Here is a 9,907-nt window from a genome sequence, read left to right as displayed (position 1 = left end):
CGCCCCCCGCCTGCCCCTCTCCCCACAGCCTATACTTATTAACTTTTCATTTTCCCTGTCTTTAGAGTGGGGATTTTTTCTGCTCCTCAACCTTGCTCACCCCGTCCCCACTGTGAGCGTTCTTGGAACAGTCGACCTCTAAGGAGGATCTTCATTGCAATATAGACGGACAACTTTCTTTTCCTTTTCCAAGGAGGAGATCTCATGATCGCCCTTTCTTCATTAGGAAAATAATGGTTGTTGGGTTTGTTCTCCACTGGTTAGGTGTGAACAAAAAGTCGATGTGAGGATCTGTGGGGGTCAAACGTGTCAGGGGTAACTGGGTTTTTTCCACTACGAGAGAACGTTTAAGCAGAGATGGAGACACTGGTGTTCTGGTTCACGATGAGCCACCGGGGAACGTTTTGGTCCCTTTCAGTCGGGATTTTACAAATTTTGCATTGGAAAAAAATATTTTGTCGGTGTGTGTGTCCTTTTTTTGATGGGCATTGGGAACGTGAATGCAACCGCCATATGATGTTGACGCCACAAAGGAGGCTGGTGGCCATCAGACTGAAAAGCAAACAAGTCGCGAAAGAGGAAGTAAGTCTCGTCGCTCACAAACACACCCACACACACACACACACACACACACACACACACACACAGAGGCATAGTTGATCCTGATCGGACGTGAGGCCTGCAACAGGATCAGGGTCACTACGTAAACACGCCTTAGCTAAACACGGCCTCCCGACACAGTGGGAAAACGAACAAGGTCTAACAACCACCACTGGATTCTCTGCACAGTTTGGACTAAGCTCCAGCAGATTTGCCTTCAATGTCACAACATTTAATTTCCCAGGCAGATTCCCATACCAGTCGGTTTCTTCATTGTGCACAAATTTCCGTCATCATCTCGGCTCATAAACGTACAAATAAGCTGGTGCCAGCCATTAGTATTTTTAATACGCCAATAAACCTTCAACTTCTGCACCAGAATTAAACAAGGAACTGAATGTCCGTTTCATGCATTGCCGTTTTAATTTCCACATCATCTGAGGAACCGTGAAGTGCTTGGCTACAGTCTTGAGGGGATTCTGCATCACCAATGTTTGGTACAGCGCACACAATTGGCGGTGTTGACGGGCGGGAAGCCAGTGGGGGATCATGTCCTTGTTCCTGGTGGCTGGTGTCTCCATGTGTATCACAGGAGGCACATGGCTGTCCAGTCGCTTCCCACGACAACAATAGAGACAAAGAGCACAACTGAATTCCAAACATTCCAAAGGCAGTTATCACCACCAATTTAGATGTTTCCCTCTCGTTTGAGTCAAAACCTGCCTCGATGACGAGCTAGCTAGCATCTAGCAGCGTAAAATCTCACTCCAGCAAACGACGCAAGTTATAAAATTGAGCTTCCCAATGTCTAGATGTGCCAGAGCATCTCTTGATTCAGGAGCATTACCTTCGTAATCCTCTTAGTGGTGGGAAAGTGGTTTAGCGGGCGCATTCTTTATGATTGGAGCACAAATGGGGGGATCACGTTAGCCTTAGGGGCGCCAGAGGGGAGGGGAGGCCACTCGTCTCGCTCTCCAAAAACTTTCCATCCAGGATGGATCTCGGTTAGTCCCGTGAACCCGCTGACTCCCTGTTCGTCTCCGCTGGACCGCTGTGGGATGTTTTACACTGAGAGAATGAAACTTGACAGATAGGCAGGGACAAGAAATGTGTCAGAGGTCACGCGGCAATGCCAACAACCAAACATTTCTTTACTAAAAATGCAATTTACACAACTTTGCAGACATAAATAATGTCATTTTACATTATGAATGGTTGTTAATAAGGTACACAACTTGTTTTGAAGCCATCTGTTACAACACTGTCTGCTCTTTTCCTCCTTGTAAACATCAAAATGTTTTTTAAAGACAATTTTTGAACTTGGGGATGTGTATAAAAATGATCTTATCGCTTCACTATCTTATAGCACACTTGACTGTTAGCTTGTGGTAGCTAGTAACATAAGAAGGAGCCGTGTGTTGTGTGGAAAAAATCCTACACAGAAAGCTGACCATATATTTCAGCCTTTTAATTTAAAAAAAGAGACAAAGACACCAATCTCCCCTTTTACATTGTTTTGTGTTGAGATTATACCTGACCCCCTGGCTAGTCTGTGAAGACAGTTATCTCAGTTTCACTACTCTCACAGCTCCAGCTGTTTGGCTTTGTGGCGCAGTACTCGTGCGTTTGTGTATTTGTGCGTGATAGTGTAGCTCTTATAACATGAAACCAGTCGTCTCACACCAGCGGGGAGGAAAAAAGTGAAATAAGGGCAGAGGGAGGTAGTTCGGTTCACAGTGAAGGGTAAGGTCAGGGCACCGCTGTGGCACAGGAATTAGTGGTGCTGCAGTGACTGAGAGGATTAGGAGGACACACACACACACACACACACACACACACACACACACACACACACACACACACTGTACACGGCTTTCCCCCAGAGTTTCTGTGTGTTTCTGAAAAGCCTTTCCTTCCACAGGAACATTTTGAGAGAAGAGACTCGGGCTGTAAAGATAATAATTAAAAGAGGATTTCAAATCTATTGGATGGATCCATCGGGGGGGTGGATGCCGTAGTTGAGTTCTGTTTTCGTGGTTGTTCCAGTGTTTTATGTATAAGAATTTGTCGTTATCCTTCATTCAATTTGCACGTCTTCTCATTTGTGATGTTTTGGCCGACTGCTCATATTTATGTCAGGATTTAACCCACGTAAAAATTCAACGACGGTCCGTTTTCATAGTGGACGCACAAATGAAACGAATCCCCGTGACTATGCAACAAACATAATAAACAATGTAGTATTAAACAGAGTAGTATTAAACAGAGCAGTATTAAACAGTGTAGTATTAAACAGAGTAGTATTAAACAGAGCAGTATTAAACAGTGTAGTATTAAACAGAGTAGTATTAAACAGAGTAGTATTAAACAGAGTAGTATTAAACAATGTAGTATTAAACAGAGTAGTATTAAACAGAGTAGTATTAAACAGAGTAGTATTAAACAGAGTAGTATTAAACAGAGTAGTATTAAACAATGTAGTATTAAACAGAGTAGTATTAAACAGTGTAGTATTAAACAGAGTAGTATTAAACAGAGTAGTATTAAACAGTGTAGTATTAAACAGAGTAGTATTAAACAGAGTAGTATTAAACAGTGTAGTATTAAACAGTGTAGTATTAAACAGAGTAGTATTAAACAGTGTAGTGTTAAGCAGAGTAGTATTAAACAGAGTAGTATTAAACAGAGTAGTATTAACCAGAGTAGTATTAAACAGTGTAGTATTAAACAGAGTAGTATTAACCAGAGTAGTATTAAACAGTGTAGTATTAAACAGAGTAGTATTAAACAGTGTAGTATTAAACAGTGTAGTATTAACCAGAGTAGTATTAAACAGAGTAGTATTAAACAGTGTAGTATTAAACAGAGTAGTATTAAACAGAGTAGTATTAAACAGTGTAGTATTAAACAGAGTAGTATTAAACAGTGTAGTATTAAACAGAGTAGTATTAACCAGAGTAGTATTAAACAGTGTAGTATTAAACAGAGTAGTATTAAACAGAGTAGTATTAAACAATGTAGTATTAAACAATGTAGTATTAAACAGTGTAGTATTAAACAGAGTAGTATTAAACAGAGTAGTATTAAACAGTGTAGTATTAAACAGTGTAGTATTAAACAGAGTAGTATTAAACAGTGTAGTATTAAACAGTGTAGTATTAAACAGTGTAGTATTAAACAGAGTAGTATTAAACAGAGTAGTATTAAACAGTGTAGTATTAAACAGAGTAGTATTAAACAGTGTAGTATTAAACAGAGTAGTATTAACCAGAGTAGTATTAAACAGTGTAGTATTAAACAGAGTAGTATTAAACAGTGTAGTATTAAACAGTGTAGTATTAAACAGAGTAGTATTAACCAGAGTAGGATCAAACAAGGACACACGGTGGGCGGGACTGGAGGTCACTGGTATTCGAGATGTTATTTTGAAGTTATTTTTCTGACGTTTTTTCCTGGACCTAACTAAGTGTTTTTTAAATTTATTTGCATAAACCCAACATTCGTTTTGCCTTCACCTGCAGTACATTGTTTCTGTGGAACAGACACGTGATATTCGCACATTAAGTGCCACAACAACTAGTGCGCTGTTAAAAAGTTCGTGGTTGTTTCGCGTATTTCTGTGAGATCACGTTGATAATAATCAAGTTACTGTTTTGCATTGTTGTGTTTAGGTCTTCCACAATGCTTAGAGTACCAAAGTGATGACAGACATGACAACCCAGAATAACAACACAAATGTTATCCATGTCTTTTCACTGAGGTAAGGGACTGTTCGAAAAATGATTGGGTTGGCGGGTCAGAAAATGGGCAGGGTTATGTATTTGTCCATACGGGAGAGTCTACAGCCATGAGCTCTAACATGCTGACATGTAGAGGTGTAATATTAAGATGATATAGTGTTTTATAGGGTGTTGATTACTTCAGTCTCAGTCAAGAAGAAGATTGAAAGAAAATATGAAATACACTCCCTCAATAATGATTTTGTAGTTCCTAAAACAAATGAGATGAGCTTGTAATATTGTCACATTATTTATCATGGCTTAGGTTTTGTCATGAAACTCTGAAAAATGCCGATTCAAGTCGAACAATGAGAGACAAAATGCTTTTACAAAATTACTCAAGTGTCCAATTTCCCACCCCTTCAAAAAATGCTACGTTTGGAGATACATTTTTCAAATAGCTGCTGAATGAGGAACAAAGTCGGGTCACTACATGATAACCTCTGAGTTCCTAGCCGGTCTGTGTGTCTCTGCTTGTCTCAGTATGGTAATGTTCCTGTAACACAGGAAGTGTAAAGAAATGCCTTCATTGTGACAGTTTCCTGTCTGCAGCTCGAGGTGGTGAAGAGAACGCAAACGGCGTCGTGATGCCGGGAAGAGGCGGTGCTGTGAAGTGTGGCCTACATTGAGACAGTGTTTTTCTTTTTGGATTTCTATCATCTGAAAAGTATTTATTTAGCAAAAAGAGGAAGGGATTTCAACAGAGGGTGATGAACACCTCAACTCCTGACTCCCTCTGCCCACCCATCATCTTAAAATACATACAGCCTTTCCAGAGGAAATCAAAAACAGTAAGTTATTAAGACAAGTAAGATGATTGACTGACATTTTGTACAGTAAATATGAAACTAGATCCAGCAGCCTGTTAGCTTAACTTAGCATAAACACTGGAAACAAGGGGAAACAGCTATAGGCTAACACCAAAATACTCTGCTTTCCGAAAGATATGGTCTCTGACATGAGAGACAAATTCCTGGACATCGTGGCTGACTATCCCACAGCGAAAAACATCATCGTGCATACAGGAAGCTGTGATATTGTGAAACAACAGTCTGAAGTTCTAAAGCGAGACTTTATTGATCTGTTAAACACAGTCAGCTCTGTCAAGGCTGAGGTGTTTATCAGTGGCCCTCTTCCACCAGTCAGAGGAGGAGATGAAGGATTCAGCAGGCTGTTTGCACTGAACAGATGGCTGTCAACTGCATGTGCTGACCATTCAGTACATTTTATCAACAATTTCTACCTTTTCTGGGAGCGCAGACATCTTTTTGCAGCGCATGGAATTTGCCTGAACAAGTCAGGGGTAAAACTGTTTACCTCTAACCTATTTTTCTCCCTGCGTCACCCGTCTGTCCCTACTGCCAAGGACAAGATACAAGAGGAGTCTAAACAAGAGATAACCACACAGCATCGCCATGGAGACCTTACGGGAAGGATGCCCCCGCCTAACGACAGTCAAAAGGAGGAGTCTCCAACCTCATCATCAGGGACCGCCTTCGCCTCCGATCTCCCACTTTCCACACCCTTCCCAGACGAAGAGTCGTTACCTCCCTCCCCAGCACCTACTTCCACCGCCCAAATTCCATCCAGGTCCCTTTCCTCTCTCACACTCTCCCCATCCTCCCCCCACCTGGAGTTCACTGACCACATGAAAGAGCGGGTCATTGCTGGGACCAAACACACTCCTCGCCACATTCCTCGACGGTTCCACAACCATCTTCTGTCTCCCCTACATGATAACGGAAATAATTGATATCTTCTGGGTCCAGGCTACAAGGCTAATGACACCAATGACTCTCTCCAGGAAAAGTCGGGGCCCTGTATGCAGCTAGCCGCTTCAATTCCTGTCCTGCAAGTTTATAGAAAAAGAAAGGTGAGGCTGCGAAGAAACAATAGTAAACATGCAAACTTATCAAACTTAGCATACATTCCTCGTCAGCCTGTCCAAATAAATTGGGCAAAGAAAGCTTTAACCACATTAAACTTAGCTTTATTAAATGTCAGGTCTCTGTCAGGAAAAACATTTTTAATCAATGATTTTATTGTTGGGCACAAACTGGACATTTTGTTTTTAACTGAAACTTGGTTAAATCAAGATAACAGTGCAGCTGTTCTTATTGAATCAACACCTCCCAACTTCAGTTTCATGAGCGAAACAAGAGCGCATAAGAAAGGAGGTGGAGTTGCTATTTTATTTAATGATTCTCTTCAATGCAAGCAGATGTCCTTTGGTCATTTTGGTTCTTTTGAATATGTGGCTCTGAATTCCACTCAAGCTTTATTCCTAAACATTTACAGACCACCTAAATACTGTGCAACCTTCTTTGATGAGTTTACTGAACTGCTGTCTGTAATCTGTATTGATTTTGACTGTGTTGTTATTGTTGGTGATTTTAATATCCATGTTGATAATCCCCAGGACAGAGATTATATAGAACTATGTGGTGTCCTTGATAACTATGATCTGACTCAGCATGTGACAGGACCCACCCACAACAGGGGGCACACTCTGGACCTAATCATCACCAAAGGTGTAAACATTTCCAAGGTTGCTGTGACTGATGTTGCACTCTCTGATCATTTCTGTGTTTTCTTTGAGAGTGCAATCTCCTTGCACACAAATGTCCAAACCAAGGTTGTGACAAAGCGTTACATCTCTGAAAACACCAGTGAACTATTTATTCAGAAGTTCTCCTCCACACCAGCCCTCTCTTGCCTCTCAGTCAATGAGCTTGTAGATGGCTTCAATTTTAAAGTTAAAAATATTATTGATGCCATTGCACCCACTAAAGTGAAGGTTGTCTCGGGTAAGCAAAGATCTCCTTGGAGAAATGCTACGCTGGTCAAAATAGAGAAACGAGAGTGTCGGAAAGCTGAGCGCAGGTGGCGAAAAACTAATCTCCAGGTTCACTGTGACATCTATAAAGAGAGACTTCGCAATTATAATTTGGAACTTAGAAATGCAAGGCAGTCATTCTTCTCTGACATCATAACCAAAAACAAGAACAATACACGCGCCTTATTTGCTACCGTCGACAGGCTAACAAACCCTCCAGTGTCGGTAGCTGCTGAACTCCAATCCACCTGGGCATGCAATCAATTTGCCTCCTTTTTTACTGACAAAATTCAGAAAATTAGACAAGCAGTCAGTGCCTCCACACCTACCACAGGATATGTGTTGTCCCGATCTCTGAATAACATCCATTCAAATATCATGACACAATTTCATTCAATCGACCGTAGAAGCCTAGAAGACATTATACAACATCTGAAGTCATCCTCCTGCTGCTTGGATATTCTACCAACACACTTTTTCAAAAATATTTCAAACTGCATGACCACTGATCTCTTACATATTGTAAACACATCCCTTCTCTCAGGTGTCTTCCCACAAGCCCTAAAAACTGCAGTTATTAAACCGCTCCTAAAGAAGGCTAGTTTAGACTCCGCAACGATGAAAAATTATAGGCCAATATCAAACCTCCCATTTTTAAGTAAAATAATTGAAAAAGCGGTTTTCCAACAGCTGACCAACTTCTTGGCCGTAAATAACTGCTTTGATGTTTTCCAGTCAGGCTTTCGACAGCACCACAGCACTGAAACTGCTCTTGTTAAGGTTTTCAACGACATCCACTTAAACATAGACAATGGCAGAAGTTCAGTCTTAGTGTTACTGGATCTCAGTGCTGCATTCGACACGGTCGACCATGCCATACTCCTAGAAAGACTAAACATCTGGGTGGGACTCTCTGGCACAGCACTTAACTGGTTTGAATCCTACTTGAAGGGCCGAGAATACTTTGTGTCTGTGGCTGATTACACATCAGAGCTGACTAAAATGACATGTGGTGTTCCCCAAGGTTCAATACTGGGGCCTCTTCTGTTCAACATCTACATGCTTCCACTAGCTCAGATTATGGAAAGCAACAAAGTGTGTTATCATAATTATGCAGACGACACACAAATCTACATAACTATGTCACCAGGGGACTATAATCCCATACAAGGGCTGGGTAACTGCATTGAACAAATAAACATCTGGATGTGCCAGAATTTTCTTCAATTAAACAAAGATAAAACAGAAGTAATTGTTTTTGGTACCAAGGATGAACAATTGAAAATCACCGCTCAGCTTCAGTCACTGATGTTAAAACCCACAAACCAAGCCAGAAATCTAGGTGTAGTTATGGATTCAGACCTCAACCTGAACAGCCATATCAAGACAATTACAAAATCAGCCTACTATCACCTGAAGAATATATCAAGGATTAGAGGATTTATGTCTCAACAGGATTTGGAAAAACTTGTCCACGCATTTATCTTCAGCAGACTGGACTACTGTAATGGTGTGTTTACAGGTCTCTGTAAAAAGTCCGTCAGAAAGCTGCAGCTGATTCAGAACGCTGCAGCTCGAGTCCTCACTAAGACCAGGAGGGTGGATCATATCACCCCAGTTCTGATGTCTTTGCACTGGCTTCCTGTCCAACAAAGAATTGACTTTAAAATCCTACTGTTGGTTTACAAAGCACTGAATGGTTTAGGGCCAAAATACATCTCTGATCTGCTGCTACCTTACGAACCATCCCGACCCCTCAGGTCGTCTGGGACCGGTCTACTATCTGTTCCCAGAGTCAGAACTAAACATGGAGAAGCAGCGTTCAGTTTTTCTGCTCCACATATCTGGAACAAAGTCCCAGAAAGCTGCAGGTCTGCTGAGACCCTCAGCTCATTTAAATCAAGATTGAAGACTTTTCTGTTTGCTGCTGCCTTTAATTGAACCACATTCAATTAATATATTAATCAATTTCCTGCATTTCTGCATTTTACTACTGCATTTTATTTCTTACACTGTTCTTAATTGCTGTTAAATCTCCTTTTCGCCTTATGTTTTGATGCTTTTAATGGTTTTAAAAGGACTGCACAATATATCGCCATTTCCTCCGGGACCGAGTTCGTGCAAGGCGTACACTATAAAACGCAGATCGGCAGAGATCTTTTCCAGACGTGGTTTGTGTGCAAGTAATTACAGAATTGCGGCAGTGTATGGTTGATTGCGTGCAGCGCAATGTCTCAGGGAGACATCGATTCAAATTTAGAAAGTGTACAATATGTCGCCATTTCCTCCGGGACCGAGTTCGTGCAAGGCGTACACTATAAAACGCAGATCGGCAGAGATCTTTTCCAGACGTGGTTTGTGTGCGAGTAATTACAGAATTGCGGCAGTGTATGGTTGATTGCGTGCAGCGCAATGTCTCAGGGAGACATCGATTCAAATTTAGAAAGTGTACAATATGTCGCCATTTCCTCCAGGACCGAGTTCGTGCAAGGCGTACACTATAAAACGCAGATCGGCAGAGATCTTTTCCAGATGTGGTTTGTGTGCGAGTAATTGCAGAATTGCGGCAGTGTATGGTTGATTGCGTGCAGCGCAATGTCTCAGGGAGACATCGATTCAAATTTAGAAAGTGTACAATATGTCGCCATTTCCTCCGGGACCGAGTTCGTGCAAGGCGTACACTATAAAACGC

Source organism: Melanostigma gelatinosum, assembly GCF_949748355.1.
Source record: "Melanostigma gelatinosum genome assembly, chromosome: 22".
NCBI lineage: Eukaryota > Metazoa > Chordata > Actinopteri > Perciformes > Zoarcidae > Melanostigma > Melanostigma gelatinosum.
Note: the sequence above shows the minus strand (reverse complement) of the source record.